Below are 20,146 nucleotides of genomic sequence, written 5' to 3'. Positions count from 1 at the left end.
CTACCCTGGAGCATGCAAACACAGGAGGCTCCTGAGGCAGAGCTGGGAAGTTGCTGGGCACCCCCACAGAGTGCAGCCTGCCACCTATTGGCCTGGTGTGTCATGCCATGCCATGCCACGCCATGCCTGGCTCCTCTGCCACCGGGCCCTGCTGCTCCCAAGGGCAGGGTTTGGCTGAGCCAGACTGGCTCTGGCACGTGTGAGCAGCAGGGCATGGATCCTGTTTCCTTGCACTGGCATGTGCTGTGCTGTGTGGTGGGGCTGTACAGGCTTGAGCTGTCCTGTCTCCTCAGGTGAGGTCTGATGCTGATCCCACCCCTGCTGCTAGGGCAGCTGCTCCAACCTGTAAAGGCAGGATTTTGCCCACAGCATGTTTTTCTCCAGCCATGCAAATTAATTTGGAATTAACCAAGAAGTGAGATCTCAACAGTGCTCTGTACCACCTACTTGTGTTGCAGTTGCTAGTGTTCCTCTCCTCCTCTTCTTCCTGCTGAAAGCCCCCAAGTTGCCAGCTCTATGGAGCTGCCCTCCCACCCTCAGCCAGAGAGACCTGGCTCCCAACGCTGCCAGTTCAGCTGTGAACAAATGCCCACCAGTTTCTTGCTGCATTCTCCTGCATGAGCCAGGCAAAATATTTGGATTTTGGCTGCAGAAGGTCTTGCACCCTGCTCCTTTCTAACCCTTGAAAGAAGCTGTCTTGCTTTCCCCTGCCTGATTAAGCACATTCCTTCCTCTCTCTCTTCTTCGCTCTGCCCTGCAGCAATTTCCAAAGCATTTTTGTGGCATCCAAGACCTGGAGACAAATTCATGAGCTGTGGAGATGTGGTTTCTGTCATGTGCTCTCAGCTCTGAGTCCTGGCTAGTGCAGGGGTGGTGGGTCCACAAGCATGAGGGCACTGTGATCCTTTCCTGGGGGCCAAGGGGTACTGTTCCACAGCTATGTCTTTCTAAGTGAAATCAAATTGCTCATTGTGAGCTTATTGGGGAAATACTGTCTGTGTTCTCTCCCAGGTTCCTGACTCTCAAAATAATAATAATTATGTGGCCTGGAAAAAATTATTGTTAACCATAAGCCTGGGAACTGCTTCTATTATTCAGCTTTATGGGAATCCATACAGCTCCCATGGAAGGGGATTATTTACCTAGGCCCTGAGAAAAAGTGGAGGAGCCTGCATGCTCCTTCTGGCTATTGTATTGCCAAGTCCCACGGCAAGGCGTCCGGAGAGCAGTTTCCTCTAGCTGTCATTAATCCTTGTGGGCTTGGCGACCTCAGCACACAGCATCCTTTGGGTCACTGGCTGCTGGGAAGCCAGACTATTGTTTGAGGGCTTTTGTCCCAGACAGAGGAGCTGAGGAACCAAGCTTTTCAGGTGTCCCCACCACAAAGTGACTGGCTTGCAGCCTGGCACTTGCTTGGGCCTTTCCTAGCACTGCTGCTGGGAAGCCAGCTGGATTTGGACCCATTTTGATGAGGCCAAAGGAAGGAGGGGCCTGGGGATGTCCCAGTATGTGCTTGCTCAGCCTGCATGAGGGAGCTTCCCCACATATCTGTGGCTGCAAGGGAATGGGTCCACTACAGCCCCAAGGATAGGATGGAACACCCAGGACCCCCAACTCCCTCCTGGTCCCTAACTCCCAGTCTGATCTTCTAATCCCTGCAGGGCAGAAGCAGGAAGTTCAATTCATTAAACTGAAGTTTCAATTCATGAAACTGAAGCAAAGCAAATGTGTTCTTTCTCTAAGAGCTAAAAGAAGTCTTGCAGGGATGCTTTCTAATAGAGATGCTGCTCATGGCACGTCTATGCACAAATGTGCATAGAAGGAATTGTGGCATGGAGGGAAACCCAAACAGGCCCTTCATTCTTGCCATGTGCTTACAGAGCCCTTTCTGGTTCTTTTAATGGTGACAACCTTAGAGGAAGAAACAGAAATATGTGTTTTCCAAGCCAGGGTTCAAAGGGGGTTTATAGCTCTGATGGGAAAGTCTCTGTTCAATGTTGCATCTGTCTCAGCACAAACTACATTTTAGAGAGAGCTCAGAAGGAAGTAAGCTGTGATTTCTTTCCCACTGATGCTGGCAGGCAGTGCACTGGTAAGCAGTGAGCAGCCAGCCCCTACTTCCACCACATTGTGACTGGAAGCCTCTCTGGCTTGCAGCTGGAGCTCCCTCTTTCTGCCCTCTTCAGCGGTGTTGAGTGCCACCACAGCTTTGCAAGTGGCAGCAATATTATTTTGATGCTGCAATCACTCCTTTTTGGCTCCTTTGTGGTGAGCAATCACTCATTGCTTTGAGAGGTGCTGCTGATGGACAGGAATGAGAAAGTCAATTTTTACAGCAGCCCAGCAGTGATGCCAGAAGTGCATCCAGGATCTGAAGGTCTGTCTGATGGCCTCCATAAGCAGAGCTGTGCTACTGTGCTCCCCGGTGCCACCTGGGCAAGGGACACAGGGAGAGTCTGTGGATCTTCCCAACCCACACAGCATGGGGCTGCCTCAGAGGCCCCTGAGCTGGTGCATCTCATGGCCCTGTGTGCAGTGCTGGTCTGGGGCTGGGGGCACAACGGTGTGGCTCCATACCTGGGCTCCCAGCCCATACCTCCAGTGTAGAGGTGCAGCTGGCCCAGGCAGCCTCGATGCCCTGCAGGGATCACAAAGCACCAGCGTGGCCCAAGGGACCTGCCCAAGGTTCCCCTGGGAGTCTGCAGCACAGCAAAGGTCCAAGCTCTGTGTGACCCAGCCAGTGTCACACACTTCCGCCATTGCCTGGTGGAAGCTGAGCCACCCTAGTCCCTGCATCAGCCTTCACAGTGCGTGGGGCAGTGGGGTAATGCTGCTCTCAGGCATGAGTCCCTCCATCTTCTCTCTGATTTTGCCCAGTGAGGGGCATGCAGGGGCACAGAGGGACACCCTTCCCCTGCCCTGTGCTCAGCGGATGCAGACTGCGGTGGCAGCTGGACAGAGCTGCTTTCTCCAGCACAGTGCTGCCATTGTCCAGCTGGGCTCTGGGCCCTCTCATCCCCACCAGGATGCAGGCACAGCCAGGACCTCTGCAGCCCAGCAGCACAGACAACAAGGTGAAGGGGATGGATGGAAGCCTCTGGAGCAGGCAGCCCACCTTTGTGTCTCCACAGTGCAGCCCTACTGCTTTTGGACTTCTGTGCAAAAGACGATACAAGGGAGCACAGTAAGGTGGTGGCTAAAAAAAAAGGAAAATCTGAATGAATAGGAGGAGGAAGGGAGAGCAGATGACGCTGAGATGTGAGGGGCAAGACAGAGCCAGTGAGACAGAGCTGGGCTGTGAGCCGGAGAGGAAAAGCCGTGAGCCCCGTGGGAGCTGGGCTGTGGGAAGAGACAATGTGATGGAGGGGAAGGAGCCAGCTCCCACTCTGGGACAGGCACAAGGCTGCAATTAGAGAGAGGAGACAGCGTGTCTGCCCAGGCTGGGAAGTCTCCTGCCATGGATACAGGGTCGTGCAGGGGCTGGGGCAGAAAGCCCCTGCCTGCTCTATGCCCCTCCCCTTCGACTGGCACCCTGAAGGGGCAGAAGCCTCAAGGGCAGACACTGGCAGTACCTGTGGCTCCAAGGTGCAGGGGCTTTGCTCCCCAGCGCTGGCACGAGATGTCTGGGTTGCTTTGTGCTTGCACTGTGGTGGCACGGTCATACCAGGCCCCCTTCCCTGGGTCAGCCCTCCTCTCCTGGCTACCCTGGGCAGCCCCTTCCTGCCTCCTAAACCAGCTGATCAAAGACCAGTGTCCTCCAGGCAAGCAGGTTACTTGACTGCTCACCCCTCACAGCTAGCACCCTTCAGTAGGCTTCTGGAATTTTCCTGGATGAAGGATGCTATGGAAATATGCAAATCCAGAGCACAAGCTCTGGTTTTAGTGTCCTCCTCTGCACTGCGATTATCTAGCTCCCAATGGAAAATTTAAGTTTGTTTGGAAACAGTCTCTGGGTTCGGCTTGAAAAGGCTCAGAAAATACCAGGCAAGGGTCACAAACTTTTAGCACAAGCCACGTTTGGCTGGGGCTGTAAAAGAGGAGGAGTTGGAGGAAGAATATGAGTACACACCATTTTTGCTACTGAAAACTTGGCTGGGAAACTCTTTGCGCTTTGCTCCCCTGGACATAAAGGTCCAAGAAAAGAGTTTGGTGCTTTCAAAAGAAAACATACGAGTCATGCAGCCAGAGGAACTGATTTCCAAATTTGCTTTTTACGGCTCATTTTCACCATCCAGCCAAGAGGCAGATGAAGCAGAGCTCCTGCAAACTTCTGCTGAAGTGACAGCAAAGGGAGATGCTTGAAAAAAGCCATAAATTCCTGGCAGGGACAGAAGCAAGAGGAGAGCCCTGGTGAACCAGCAGTGTTTTTTTTTAAATATAAAATAATATACTTCAGACTTGCAGTGGTTTTTGCTTCCTGATCAACAGTTTTAAGCCAACCCAACTGCTTTCCTCTTTTTCTGGTCATTTTAAGATCTTTTCACCGAGGTGAAATTAAATACGAGGCGCGGGAGGAGACCTGCAGGTTTTCTTGCCATTCTCACCTGCTTGGGAACACCAGGAGCTGGGAGTTAAGGCAGCACCGTGTATTCACTGACCAGGCAGGCACAGAGAAGCGTGGAAGATCACCACAGTGTATTTAAAGCTGTGCAGCAATAACAGCTAATTTGTTTTTGCTTAAAGAGCAGTTAGGGTTGGTTTTGTTTCATTTTAAATAAAGACATTTGGACTCCAAAGGTCATTTCCGTGGAATAACAATACTCCTTTCACAAAGGGGCACCAGCAGGGTCTCCGTTACTCCCAGTGCTCCCAGTCTGGTTTGAAAGCCCAGCAGCAGCTCAGCTGGGCGAGCATCCCCTGGGCTGCCCTCTACACATTGCAGCAGCTGCTGTCCCAGTGCCCCCGCTACGGGAAGTGCAGGAGCTCAGGAAGAAGTGTCAGTTCCTCTGCTGGGGTGTTCATATAGGCACCATCCTCTCGTGGTGCCTATTTGACAGTAAAATGAGGATGGTGTCCAGTCCATTTCACCCCCCACCCCAACCTCAGCAGCACCCCTGTGCCTTCTGGAAGCGCTGGCAGAGGATGGTGCATCCCCAGCAAGCAACATAGGGCCATATGTTCTCCTCATCCTCAACAGGTATGGCATGACGAGCAGATATGATCAAAAATTCTGATTTTAAAGTAGGTCATTTGCAGCGTGGAAAGGTTTTCCATGAGCTGATGCCTTTAAATGGCAGGTGAACGTGCTTCACTGACTTGAGTGAAATTGGTACCATGACCTGTATCCATGCAACTACATTGAAGCTAGGCAATGCAGGAAGCATTCAGCAGAGCTGGGTGAAAAAGAAGGCAGCTTGGTTCCCAGATCCAGTTGCATACTTATTTTCCTACATGCTTCCTAAATAGCTACTCTCTCAGTCTCTATCTAAGCATGCAGAAAGCACTGGAGCTGTGAAAAGTAAACCTGAGGCTCAGGCTATTCTCCGTCTTGCAGGCATGTATTTGCCAAAAACTTCCTCTCTGCTTCAGTCCAGCCCCCAGCATCACTTCCTATCAGTCAGTCTTCAAGTTATAGGGCATTTTGCTTGAAAAGTACCTTATTTTTTATTCTGTGTGGGGAAAGGATCTTCAGGAAGAAAAAGCCCTTCAGTTAAAAAGAGCTCTCCTCCTTAGTGAGCACTGCTGTTTGTCACCATCTCGGAAATTTGTAAACTCTTTTCTCTGTATTTATCTAACTCTGCTATTTTGGGATTTGCCGTAACTGTCTGCACCAATGAGGTGTGTGTGGAAGGGAGAGCGTCTGTGCTGCTTGGCTGATATTTTTGGCCAGTGCAGAGCTCATTTCTGGGAACCTGGGTACTGCAGGAAGATGCAGTTGTGATCCCCTCCTCTCTCTGCCTCCTCTACCTCTTCTGAGAGCATTGATGCCCACAGTGGCTCAGCAGTCCCCAGCATAGATGCTTCTGGGTGTGCCAAGGGATGGAGGAGAGGGGAGAAAGAGACTGGGATTGTTGGCACAGCTGGCTGCAGTGGGACCTCTTCTCCCATTCCAGCACTCTTGTGGCTCCAGAAAAATTCATCATGACAGCTGAAGAAGTCTGCACAATTTTGCCTCCCAGGGGCATGATGGGACAGCAATGCTCCATAAGAGAAGGCAGTTTACTTCCTCTGTTCTTCCCAAAACTGCCCTGGCAACTCCCAGATAGCCTGCTCCTGTGTGGGAAAGAGCAGCATGAGCCAAAATTGGCCAGCCAGGAACAGAAAGGAAAGGACTTCATCAGCCCACAGTCCTCCCCAGGGAGGTGTGAGTGCATGCATATTGTATGCATACACATGTGTATGTACCTTAATACCCTACAGCTTCCAAGACACTCATAATTTTAATTTTCTTGTCTGGCAAGGGTCTTTCCAAACCAGCTCCAGACACAGTTAACCCTGTCTGCCCTATTCTGCTCTCTTGTGCTGTCAGCAGAGAGCCCTGTCTTAGCCTAACTGAAGTTGTGTTCAGAGCCATTGTACATCTATCTACTGATCACACACAGAGGTCTTCCAGATTTCTTGGAAGCTTGCGGGAAAAATTTTTTTCAATTCCAGAGTTTTGATTAGGGCTTGTCTTCCAGTAGCCAGGAGGTCACAGTGTCTGCACAGATCACAACCTGAACATCTGCATCCTATTACACAGCATGGTGATTATTTTTCAACATTCCCCATGTCTTCTGGCAGTGACAGTGGTGATTAAAGCCTGGAGTGGATTCCTGAGTAGCATTTCAGCTTCCTTTACTTTCGCATCCTGACCGTAAACAGAAGAAGAGGGTTTTCCTTGGGCACTAGGTCAGGAAGCCCATGTGCCTTAGGGTGATGCTGATGCACTGATGAAAGCCCGGAGATGTCAACTGGTACAAAGCAGCTGAACAAACCTGCCAAGGGATGCCAACAATAGCAGGATGTCACTGCAGCTCGCAGGGAGGAGATTTCCATTCACTGATTTGGCTCCCGTGCCAAAAGCCGTCCAGTGGTCCAAGGAATAAAGCCATTGTCTCCAGGAAGTGACCTGCAGCAGACTCTGGTGGCTCAGAGAGAGTGACGGGGATTTGGTTTCCCATTTGCAGTGCCAGAGCTGCAAGAGGAGGAGGAGGAGGAGGAGGAGGAGGTGTGTGAGGCAGGCTCTGGGCAGGGCACCTCTGGGCAGCTCCCCTCGCACCTCGCACATGGTCTGCAGCCCCTGCTACAAGAGGGCTCCATAAACAGTCTTGTAGAAGACTGGGACTTCATTGTTCTCCTTGGTGGAGGGAGGGGAGACAGGTCAGGGAGATCGAGGAGCCAAGAGGAAAAGGATTATTCATGTCAAGTCTACAGCAAGAAGCTGGAGCTGCCAAGCAAGTATTCCAGCCAGGAGACAGTCTCAAAATTTCCTGACTGAGAAAGGATTTTACTTTCTCTGCTCATTATGCACAGTGGCATTAATGAGCTCACATTTCTGGGCTGTTGAGTTTGGCCTTGTGCAGGTCAGCATTCAACATTCAAGAAACTTCCTTCACTGTAATTTTCCCTACAAGTCTGTGAGGCAGCCAAGGGCAGGAAACTGTGTATAAATGAGGGCAATTGCTCCGGGTGGGGTCCCAGCACTGAAAGCAGCTGATGTCTAAGGTCTGGATCCGGCCAGAGGGGAGAGAGGAGAGGGAAGGCCAGACTCATCCAGCTGCTCACCCCTTCTCCGGGGAAGAGGGGCTGTGGCACACACCAGGGCACACACCCTGCACAGCAGCTCCTGCTGCTTCCCCTCACCGCAGGCCTCTGCAGCTCCTCCTGTCCTGGTCCCTCATTACCTGCCTGGTATTTCTCTGCTTGTCTGCTCATCTGTCTCCTCCTTGGCGTGTGCCAGTGTCCCATCCCCATGTGCCTGCCTGCACGTGCAGCCCTGTCTGCATGCCTTGCTCTCAGTAAAGGCTCAGGTTGCCCGGGGCTGCCTGCACATCCACGTCCATCTGTGGTTTTCTGCTCAGTTACGCTCGTGTGCCTCTCCCTGTGTCTGCCTTCCAGCGCCTGCCTGTGTCTCTGCTTGCATCTCCCTCCACTGGCCCTTTTTATCCTCGTAAACAGGACAGGCATGTGCATCCAAGCCCCATGCACCCAAGTTGGCTGGAATTGCACCGGCTCAAAGCCAAGACAAAGGACAGGGAAGAGGAGGAGGGACGGGGAAGTGAAGGGGAGTGAAAGGGCTATTGGAAAAGGCCTAGGGGACAACCCAGCTTCTTGTTGCCTTTGCATTGCTCTCATGGAAAAGATCCTCAGATAAGCCTGCTCACTATGACAACGACCTAGTGCCTGCAAGCCACCAAGCTGGAGGTGAAAGAAGCTCTCCTTCACCCTCCAAGATAAGACAGAATGAGTATGAACCAAGGCAGCTGCCTCTTGGGCTAATGGGGGTCAAGGGTAGGGGGGCACAGATGCACATCAGAGCTCAGGCAAAAGGGGAGGGCTGCAAGATGGTTGGAAATGGCAAACTCAAGGCAAAAATCCTCCAATTTCAGAAAAATGCAGGTTGTGCAATTAAGGCTGTTAGGGAGTAACACTGCACCTCTCCCTCCGAGAAAAGGCAGCTGGCCCTGCATGACATAGCTTGGAAATACCTGCTCAGAGCCTTGCTTAAAAATTTGTTCCCTACACACTGGCAACCATATCACACAGCAGATGAACTGCCACCTGCATGAGGAGCTTCTGTGCTGTGCCCACAGGTGTGGTGGTGCAGGGGGAGGATGCTGCAGCAAGGGCATGTTGAGACTTTCCAAAAGAGTTTGCAAAGGGCAGGAGGGGAACTGTGGCTGCTGTGGGCTTTGAAGAGTGTAGAGGACCCTGATGAGCCAAATTACAAGAAGCAGAGAGGTCAGGTGAGAAACCCTGGAAGAGGAGGGACCGGCAAGGCTTCTGGAGACATAGCTTGGAGGACGGATGGAGCGCGTTGGCTCTTGCTTCTTGCATGGCACGTGCCACACAAGTGGTCAGAGCCACCCTGGAGCACCGGCAATGCCAGCAGTGTACACATGTGCAGGGAGATAGATGCAGGGGTGGGGAGACAGGAAGAGGCACAGAGGCAGGCACAAGATGAGTCAGCTGTACCAGCTGATGACTAGGGGGGGTCCTGGAAGCTGTCAACATTTCTGTCTCACTTTCTGGAAAATACCCAGCCTCAATGGAAAACTACTGCAGCAGAAGTTACCAGCAAAAGTCCTGCTTTGAATACCGGGCCAAAACCAACACAGTAGTGCTTGTTTTCCCAAATTTTAATATGACTCCTTTAGTCCTATATGGAAGCAAAGAAACCTTAATGAAGCACTTGACACAATGGAAGCAAGGGATGCCATCCAGACAACCTGGACTAACTTAAGATCTGGTCAAGGTCAAGTTTTTGCGCCTTGTGCGATTGTGGTCATAAACACTTAATCCAATTTCAATCTCATCAATCTCTTCTGGGAGATCAGGACAGAAGACTCTAATCGATTGAGGAGACGCCTGACGCTTCCTTTTTCGCCTGGCCAGCCAGCAGATGACAGCAAGCAGGACCAGGGCAATTGCAGAAGTCCAAAACAGCCACCCAGAAAAGAACTGGCTTTCCTCTGCAATCTTGCTATTCTCAATCTCCTGCAGCAAATTAATCAACTCCTGGTGCAGATACACCTCATGCTCCAGCATCTGTTTGACCGTAGCTCTGCTGATGTGGTGACACTTCTTCTGGCCAGGCTGGATGATCTCTCTGGCCACCGAAGCTAGGAGGAGAGCATTTGCTGCAGCCATGGCCTGGAGGAGGAGGGAGGAAAGGAGGCTCATCAGGTCTGCATGGGAGAGAGTAGGGAGCTGGGGGCACCCAGAACATTCCCAAAGCCTCTCTAGGCCATCTCTGGGAGCCCTGAGCCTCTCTGTCCCCAGACCCAAGGGCAGTAGTGCCCTATCCTGAGGGGCTCAGCTCTCTCTCTGTTTCAGAACCCCCTGGCATCTGCCCTGTCATCCATCCAGCCCAGCCTTCTCCCTGCATGAGCACTCACCAACACTAAGTCCTACATAAGTACAGCTGTGGTGGAGCCAGGGCTGCCTGCTGATGCCCCTGGTGACTTCTCCCACTGTGAGACATCCTCCATGATGTCACAGCCACCAGAGCCACATCACCCAGCCAGCAAGCCCAGGCTCCGCCCCCACCACCCAGCTCAGCGAGGCCTGGCCACCACACCAAGAGTAAACCCCATCTGCAGAAGAGAGCTCCCAGGAATGCTCCTGACAAAGAGACTCACCTCCAAAACCATAATTGAAATGAAAATGGGTACTGCAGGTGGATGTCCCTGACATAGGGGTGCGATGTTTTCTGGGCCAGGTGGTCTAACTCCAAGTTACCTTGCAAAGAAGAGCTACGAGTCCTTGGGCAGAGACAACTCTAGTCCCTCTCATCCTCTTGGCTTCCTTCTGCTGGGGCAGGGCATGTGGATAACAGTTAATTTAAGAGAAATTTTTAAAAAATCAGTGTAGCCACAGCTAAAGGTCTAGCGAGGAATGCCTGCAGCTGCCAGCGCTCTCAGGTGCAGCAGGAGGAGGGGACATCTTCACTGCCCATGGGAGAAAGCTAAAAAAACCCAATAAATCTCATTACTTTTCTTTCCTTCAACTACCCATTTAACTCCGCTTGCCTTCCGCTTGTTCCTTGCTATCTAATTAAATTTCCTCAGATGACCATGTTTCAGGGCAGAAGGCTGGTGGGGTGGTGTGCAGGTCTCCCAGTCCTTGGCCAGCTGCAGGGAAGCAGTGGGGCTTTGTGCACCCGCAAGCTCCCTGTGTCCAGGCTCTGTCCCTGGCTGCTTTGTACTGGAGATGTAACAAAGGGAACACTGCAATCGCCACAGCAGGTCAGGAGATAAGCAGCCCTCCCTTAATGGGGACATGATATACCTGGCAAGACTGTACCCCTTATGGGGAACAACAGGCTCTTTCACTCCAGGCCCTGGCACAGCCAGGAGCAGCTGTGGGACAAGAGGGAACAACAGCTGATAAATCAGCTCAGCACCACCAGCCATAGCAAGCCCACATCAGCTGTTGTTGGGAAGCCCTGGGATGTCCCAGGTTGGATTCCACCAGCAATCACAGCAGGACAGCAATTTTGGAGGGCTACAGCTTTGCTAAAATTGGCTTTTCCAGGAAGGCAGATGGGCATGGCAGCTCTCCAGCACCAAGGGAAAGCTGCATTTCTGCTGCCAGTATCTGCTGAGGAAAGCAAATCCCAGAGGGAAAAGGGCAGCATTAGCACATTTAGAGACCTCTCCTTGCTGCTTGGGAGGTAAAATCCCCACTGAAAGGAGCCAAATTGTTACTGTGTGTATCTAAAGGCACTGAATTATTAAGGAGATCTCTTAAGGCTGCAGGTGAAGCAGAGAGCTTTATGGATGGATGATATTGAATGTAATGGACCTCTAATGGGAAACCACCTGATTACCACAGAATGGTTTCTCAGCTGTGGAGCAAACCCAAGCAGCTGGAGTGAGTGTGTCACAGACCATTATTGCCCAGGGAATGACTGGGTTTAGTAGTCCTTTGCAGCATTTTGGAGTATTAGAGTGAGCCTGTGATGGAGAGGTACTTGCTCCCACCCTGTTCTCTGAGAATATTCACAATCCAGCCTTTGCTTTTTCTGGATGAGCCCAAAACAGGCCTTCCCTGTCTCACCAGCACACACTTACACGTGATTAAGGTCATATAAGAACTGGCTGTTGTTTCCAAGCATCTAGAATTTGCCAAAATTAGGCTGGATTTGTGGAAACCGCATTCCTGAGACCTCGAGCACTCTCTGCTTTTAATAGCAGGCCAAACACAACACAGCAACGCATGCTGTCCCAAATTTTAATATGACTCTTTTAAAAAGCCTCACATGGAGCCACAAATTACAGAATTTGTTTATCAGAGTATCAGAGAGGAGCCATGAAAGACCAATACTTTAGAAAGCAGCAGGGAAATACCTGTCAATCATCCCAAAGGAGTTAGACAGGGTTCTTCCCAAAAGGTAAGGAGGGTGATAGCCCAGCTGAAGTGTGTCTACACCAATGCACACAGCGTGGGAAACAAGCAAGAGGAGCTGGAAGCCATGGTGGAATTAGAAAACTATTACCTAATTGCTATCCCAGAAACACAGTGGGATGAGTAGCCTGACTGGAACACTACAGTTGAGGGCTACAAGTTTTCCAGAAAAGACAGGCTGGGAAGGAGGGAGGGTTGCTGTGCTCTAGGTTAAGGAATGGATGGATTGTGGAGAATTGCCTCTGAGAAACAGCCACAGACAGGTTGAGAACTTGTGGGTGAAAATCAAGGATCAGCCCACCAAAGGACAGCTTGTGGGCGGGGTCTGCTCCAGGTACCTGACTAGTTGATAAGGCTTCTTACTTCAGTAGCAGAAGCCTCACACCCACAGAAGATGGAGGCTTTCAACCATCCAGACGTCTGCTGGGAAAGCAGTACAGCTGGCTGAGAGCAATCAGGAGACTCCTGGAGTGCCTACAGGACAACCTACTGGTCCAGGTATTGGACAAACCTGCCAGAGAAGTGTTGCTGGACCTGGTGCTCACATGTGCTGATGAGCTTATCAGAGAAGTTAAGTGGAAGCTGTCTGGACTGTAGCAGCCAGGCCCTGGATGAGTCCATGATCTTGAGGAACATGGGTCTTGTGGGGAGCAGAGTGAGCTTCTATCTGTTTAAAAAATTAGTGGATGAGATCCCCTGGGAAGTTGCCCTTAGGGACAGAGGAGCTGACCAGAGCTTTCAGGACACTGTTCGTAGCTCTCCATACATGTGAATCAGGAATCAAGCACTGAGTAATTCTTTAGGCGACTTGAGGAGTAGAAAAGGCCATTACAGCTGACTACTCTGCTCTGCTGCAACAAGGAAGCCTTTGCTCCAAGACCTCATAATCAAATATAAGACAAACAAGAAAGGTGGAATAACCAGGGTGGAGAGGAAGTCAAGGGCTAGAGGAAAGGGTGATGTGTACCAGAGCTGCAGGGACTGAGGCTTTCTATTCCTAATTAACAGACTCACTTGTCTTGTTTTCTGCTCTGACCACCATATGAGCCTTTTAAATATAGAAGGCTCCTCCCTGGCTATGTACACAGCCAGCCAGGCACCACCATCCATCTCAGCTACATGGCCACAGGTCACATTTTCAGAACCACTTGATGGGTGGATTAATGGCTGCCTTTTTATTGCCAGCTCCCCAGCTTTTGGGGCGGGGTGGAGGTGGGAAGGAGAAAAATAACTAATAAAAACACCCCATATGTGAAGTTTTGAAGTGTCATGAAGGTGGATTAAAAAAAAAAAAGCTGAGATTTTATTTTAAAATTAATCTGTAGGGGGTTTATTTGCTGCTTAGTATGAAAAATGTGAGGCTTGTAGGCTCATTTTTCACACTTTCCCCCACACACAGCCCAGGCCTGCAAAGTTACTTTATTATTTTTAAATGAAAATATGGAGCTTTACTGGAATAACTAGTAACTGTGGGTGTTCTTCAGTGCTGCCCAATGCAGCCACCCACGCAGAAAAATCAAGGTTTCTATTACATTTAAGATGAAGAGCAGGGTCTTTCATCCTCTCTTTCAGGCTTTGAGAGGTAATATTTATTATGAAAACCCTAAAAGTGGTTTACAAATAACTGTCATGGTTGATACCAGTTTGATGTACTAAACAGCTGAAATTGAAAAGTTTAGGGTTGTTTTGTCTTATTACTATCAAGAGAGAAAGTGCCCAGATTTAAACACTGCCCTGTACGCAATGCAAATAAAACCCCAGCAGGATGCAGAAGAAGGTCTGGGTGCAGAGTAAGGGGAAGTCAGCAAGTGGCATACACAGAGCCTGGGCTCAGAAGGGGGGCTAGGAAATAAATCACCATGACTCGCTGTCTCCATTGCCTATGGAACTGCGGCAAAGCAGCACTTCAGTCAGAAATCTCTGTCCAAGCCGATGTTTCTCACAGTGGAAATCCAACCCCCCCGAAGGACAGGGAGGGATTGTTTTAACCTCTTGGGCAGAGCCAAGTCTCCAGCCGCGCTGCAACAGGCAGCACGCTGCTCCGATGCTGCTCCTGCTGCGGCACAGTTCCAGCCCCTGCTCCTGCTCCCAGCCAGCCCACGGCCGGAGGGATTTGACTGCAGCGGCGCTCCTGCTGCCAACAGACCCGAGATGGCCTGCTGCACTTTGCATGCAGCTGCTCTGCCCACAATGATTCAGCCTCACCCTGGCTGCCCAGTGCTGCCTGTTATTCTTCAGAAAACCAGGGTGACATGAGTCACCTGGTCACACCAGGACAAGACCAAGCACTTTGGGCTCCCCCCATCCGGCTCAGCTGCAGGACCATCCTCAGCCTGCTGGCTGCAATGGGCCATGATTATCGTCTGTAGACCTCAGGGCTGCAGCCAAAAGCACCTGTCCGTGACATGGGGACACATGGAATCACAGAATGGTTCAGGCTGAAAGGCACCCTGAAGGTCATCTTGTTCCAAACTCCCTGCCATGGCCAGGGACACCTTCCACTAGACCAGTTTGCTCAAAACCCTGTTCAGCCTTGAACATTTCCAGGGATGGGGCATTCACAATTTTTCTGGGCAACCTGTTCCAGTGCCCCACCACCATAAGAGTAAAGAATTTCTTCCTAATATCTAATTTCAACCTACCCTGTTTCAGTTCAAAGCTGTTGCCCCTTGTACTATCACTATGTGCCCTTGCAAATAGATCTCTTCCTCTTTCCTGTAGGTCCCCTTTAGGTACAGGAAATCTGCCTTGTGGGACAGAAGACATGTACCAGGGCATGCTATCATGTTCACAAGAGGTCCTCTCCAGAGCAGGGGAGCATGATTTTTACTGTAACTTTTTTGTCTGGGAGGCACATGGAGGGGCCAGGCCCCCTTGGCATCCCGTTTCCCACACTTCATCCCCTTACACACCGGGCAGAGCTGGCTGCTGCACTGCGAGGGTGTGCAGAAGGAGAGGTATCCCTGCTGGGACCACCCCTTTCCAGCTGCACCCAGGGGCTGCTGCAGGTTTGGGGATGGTGGCAGGGAGGGGGAGTGCTGACAGGGCACAGGTGCTGTCCCCAGGGCTGAACCAAGCTGCGCTGAGTGCCAACAGCCCAACGCTTTTTGTGCCCTGGCTGCCTGTCCCAGGAAGCACTGTCTTGAAAAATCACATAACCCAGGGAAGGGCTGACTTGCACACATGGCATGCCCTTGCCCAGCAATTAATTTGGATGCAAGTAGTATTTGCATGATAACTACTCTGCCTAAGTAAGACCATGTGTGGTATGAAGTGTGAGTACTTTTCCTCTACTCTGAAATAACTTCATTTAGAGATGAACTTTTTGAGATGCATGAAGCTCAAAGCAGATCCAAGGTACTGCTTACAGTTTCCACACAGCATCATCCTGACTTTCTTGGGCTGCTGTGTGTGACCGGGGGAGCCATGAGGTGCCCCAAATCAGAGCAGGAGGCTAGAAGCATCATGCTAAGCAATTAAATGGCACCCCCATCCCCCCACATCAGCTACCCATGTGCCTGGACTTTCCTTCAGGCTGGCACAGCACCCACTGCCTTCCTGAGCTGGTATCTCAGCAGGTGGGAAGAAATTTGGACCCAGTGGATCTGATTGCCAGCACTGTTAAGGAGGCACATGCAGTCTTCACAGGCTGAAAGTCTGGCTTTAGGACTAGCAACTGCATCCAAAGTGCCTGGCTACATCTGGACCCCATGCTGCCTGAGGGCACCTCCATCTCAGCAAGGGGGGCTGCTGTGCTCAGCAGCCTGGATTCTGCACCGTGGTCTGGTAAAGCAGGGGGCAGTGAGTGGTCTCAGTTCATCTGTGGGTTTAAAAGCCCTTCCAGGGAGAAGGAACATGAGGGAGCTGTGTAGCTGTGTAAAGGGCTGATGAGAAATATTTAAATATTTCAGTTCCCAGTGTAACTTGAGTCATTTGGAACGGAAAGTTTCCATTACTCAATAAATCTAGTGCATTAATTTAAAAGAAAAAAAAAAGAAATGAAAATGGACAACTTTTGGTATTGGCTTGAGGAACATAACAGTACAGCAGAGTCACAGACAAGCACCACCCACCAGCAGGTTCATAATGTTCTTGGCCCAAGCTAGGGCCAAGGAGGGACATGGAGCAGGCATGGAGCAATGGGCATATTTACTGCCCAGGGAAGGCCTGGGCAGTCATGCTGGCATAGATAATGCAGAGAAAAATTTAGGCTTGGATGAGAAGAGGTGAGAACAAAAACCCCAAACCTGTGCACCTTCAGATGAAATTAAATTGCATGAGAAACTTTTTAGGAATATTTATAACGAGGTGTTCATGTCTGAAGCAGTGCTACCTGACTGTGAGAACAAACTCTGCCCAGGGGTACAGACATGATCACCCCTGGCTTCAGCCCAGGAAGGACAAGTACCTACTGCCTTGCCAGGGATGGCTCTGGTGCTGGACTGTCCCAAATCCAGGAGCCCCCTGCTTAAAACGGCTTGGAGGATTAGCTCTACCTGCCCCAGCTCCATCTGCCACTGCCCACCAGTGGGGCTTGTTCCTAAGGCATGCTTCACAGAGGACCACTCTCCCCACATCAGGTTTTGGGGGAAAAGGAGGAGGCTTTTATGTGCCCGGACTGCTATTGTCAAGCAGCCCTCGGCCACCTTGATGGCTTCAGAGTGGGGATCCGAGCCGGGACCGAGCAGGGACCCAGGCGGGTGCCGGATGGCGGGGCTGCACTGCACTCCAGCGGCCGCAGGGCTCCCGCAAGCAGAATGCCTGCTGGGGAAAGGCATCCCTCGGGCTCCCTCTACATCCTCAGCCTTCCCACTGCGACAGCTCCTAGCCCTCCCCAGCGCCTCTCTGTCACAAAGACGATTTTAGTATTACGGCCACTAGTGCCCCCCGTTATCCTGCTTCCCTTCGGTCCCAGTCTACCTCCAGAAACACTGCAGCCAGAGGAAAAGCTTGCACAAGGACTGGAGCACAGGCTGTGAGGAGCTGGGGGCTGCTTCCACAGATACAGGAACACACGAGTAAAATAAGGCAGCACCTCCTTCCCTAGCACACCAAAGACACACAGAGCATAAGGGAGAACACAACCAAAGCAACCTGGAGCCTCCCAGCCCCTTCTTCCCAGTGCTCGCAGCTCTTCCACCAGACCCTACAGGCTCAGGAGCAGGGGAGGAAGGAGAGCAAGAAGGGCTCTCCCTGGAAGGCTGTGAACAGAGCTAGAAGCTGAGCTCCCACTGTCACCCTGATGGGCACCAGAGCACCCAGCTGCCAGCAGCAGGGCCAGAGTCATGCCCTGCCCCTGTCTGGGCTGAAATAAATGCCCCCTTCACCTGGAGGTGCAGCTGCAGTGCACAAACTGTTCCCAAATACAGCTGGAGTTTTTGTGGAGCTGAGGCACAGACAACCCATGGCAGGGTTCCCACCTGAGTTGGCTGGATCAGGCAGCAGAGAGGAGGGTGGAGAAGTGTTGCCTCCCTGCAGCAGGATGGTGCAATAGCAGAGACCATCCACTCACACCCTGCCCCTGTGTTTCTGGGCAGACACTGACAGTAGTCCAAATACTCATACAGCTTCCTGCCCAAGCCAGAGGAACAGAATTACTGCAAATACTTCTATTTCTGGTCAGTCTGAGGAATACGACCTTGCCAGTCAATCCTGCCTTGTTGCAGGGACCATTTTTGAAACAGAGGCCAAGGCAGTGGCATAAAAAATGCTCTCCTCATGACAAATCCTGCATTTACAGCCAGAAACTATTGTAAATAGTATTTACATTCAAAGTACAAAAAAATGTGCAGACGGAGCACTGCAATTTGGCAAGAGATGGCTCTATAATCACCAAGAAGGATTTAAACAAGCAAACAAAATGGAAACCATACCATTAATGACATCAAATATCAACAGAGGGAAAAACAACACAACCTCACTAGCAGCAGCAGCTTTTCCACCTACAGAGCAGCCAGGCAGTCAAAGATGATTTTCACAACTCAGCACACATTGAGGAGTCAGGCCAGAAGGCTGGGAGAGCTGGGTCCAGGTCTGTCTATCACCCTCTGCTGCACTACCTTGGACAAGTCACAGGCCATCCTTTTGCCCTATGCACCAATACAAGTAAGGAGTAGCCTGGAATATGCAGCACCACAATCACACCTCCCTCCCTCTTCCCAAAATGGTGCCCAAATGTCATACTTGGAAAAAAAAACTTAGATCCCTCACCTTAAAAATCCTGCTAAATCCAGCTCAAGTTTTACCCAGTTCTTCCAGGTTCTCAAGATGGGCTGGTGTGGGTTCATGTCTTGCATAGGCCAGGGAGAGGGTGTGAAGATACTTTTGAGGATGTAGGGATAAATGGAAGGAAGAAAAAGAGGGAGTCCTGTTGATTTTAATGGTCATCTTTCAAAGTAGTACCATGTGTCTGTGTTACAAGTGTCTCAAATGAGACCCCAGCACCTGCACTTCATTTGAACAGCTTCTAAGAGCAGAAAACTGGAAAAAAAAAAATCAATGAAAGCTGAGCTTGAACTGCAGCCTCTAATAGAATGAGGTTTAGACTGAGCTGTTGTCCAGTGTATGTAGGTAGGAACCATTGTATTGTTCCCACACAGCCCTGCTGTCAGCATTACAAGATGCTTGCTGGGCTGACATTGGTGCTTCTCCCTGCTAAGCTCTAGACTTGGACACATATTACATTTTCCCTTTATTATTGGTCACAGATCAGATCAGTCTCTGTGTGAACTAAGGGATGCTCCTGCTCACACCCATGAGTTTTGTGTGAAATTTCAGTTAAGGTTTAGCACAGCAAGTTTGTGGGTATTTGACCAGCCTCCCAAGGAGCTATGCCTGAAGTGCCCTGGGTAAAACAGAAATGAGTATTAATGCTCTCCCAGACTCCCTTAGGCTGTATTTCAACAACTACTGAGTATTGCCAAGACTTCTATTTGTTTTCTAATATGTTTCCTGTTTAGAAAGACACCCCAAGCCCCCAGTGCCCTCCTATTCACTAACCAGGTGCTACACAGAGCTCAGGAAACAAGCAGTGGGTTTGGATGCTAGCATGTTTTAAATAAATTACATATATTTTGGATGTAAACAATGACTATTTGTTGAAATGTCGTTTTCTATTTTCTTGTTTTGACTTTAGATTGAAGGTTCAAAGAGATTAAATTTTAGAACACCAAAAGTAGCCTTTGCTGTGGTTTCCTAAGCAAAAGGGGAATGCTAAGTACTGGAACACAAAAAGGGAAATGGTCCTCCACTTTGAATAGAAAAGCTTTCCTCTTGTTAAATCCTAGCAAATGAAAGCAATCAGTTGCTACAGCCTCTCTATGATGGGATCACATTAAGGGGCTTTGCCCAGGCTGCATGATGAGGCTGCTGCCACCTCCAATCCCAGCCATCCCCACATCCTAACTTCCATCAGGCCAGTTTGCCATGTGGCTGTTTCACATACAGCAGGAAGAACAGTGATCATCTTAGGTCTTTGATCATGTTTTGAGGTTTCTTTAACAGCTCTTTAAGTATTTAAATTTGCCAGTGGGTTGGTACCCATGTTTTTAGGTGCTCCGTTGCTATACGTCCCAAATCCTTGAGTATCACGTGGTTTGACTTTGTCAGCTCTGATGTCTCACCACTGTGCTTCAGATTCCCCTCTCTCAGTGCCTGGAGGAACCTAACTGAAAACACTTCCAAATCAGTTCTTACGTTACAGCAGCTCCAAGAGGCACAATAAGGACCAGGGCCTCCCTGCATGGGGGCTCAAGCAGGATCACTGCATTTAGGAGCCTTTAGCACAAGGACAGCACCTGAACACAGGCTATCTTAGCTGACAGAGTCATCAGGGTGACAGGACATTTGACCAATCTTCTCCTCTGGGCAGCTCATTTTGCACTGAACTTACAGAGGCAGCTGCCTTCAGTTCCAGCTGGAGGCACAGGCAGAGAGTGCTTGGGCTCTGCCCTAAATTCATGGTGCCCACATACCTCTAGAGAGTGATACAGGAAAATACAGCCCAGGTCTGGCTAGACTGGTGCATACATTATAGAATATCCATTGTATGCATATTATCATCACCACTTATTAAAATCTTCATCAAGACTCGAGG

This window comes from Vidua chalybeata, chromosome 2 (assembly GCF_026979565.1).
Source record: "Vidua chalybeata isolate OUT-0048 chromosome 2, bVidCha1 merged haplotype, whole genome shotgun sequence".
In the NCBI taxonomy this organism is placed as follows: Eukaryota; Metazoa; Chordata; class Aves; order Passeriformes; family Viduidae; genus Vidua; species Vidua chalybeata.
This window is presented reverse-complemented; position numbering follows the sequence as displayed.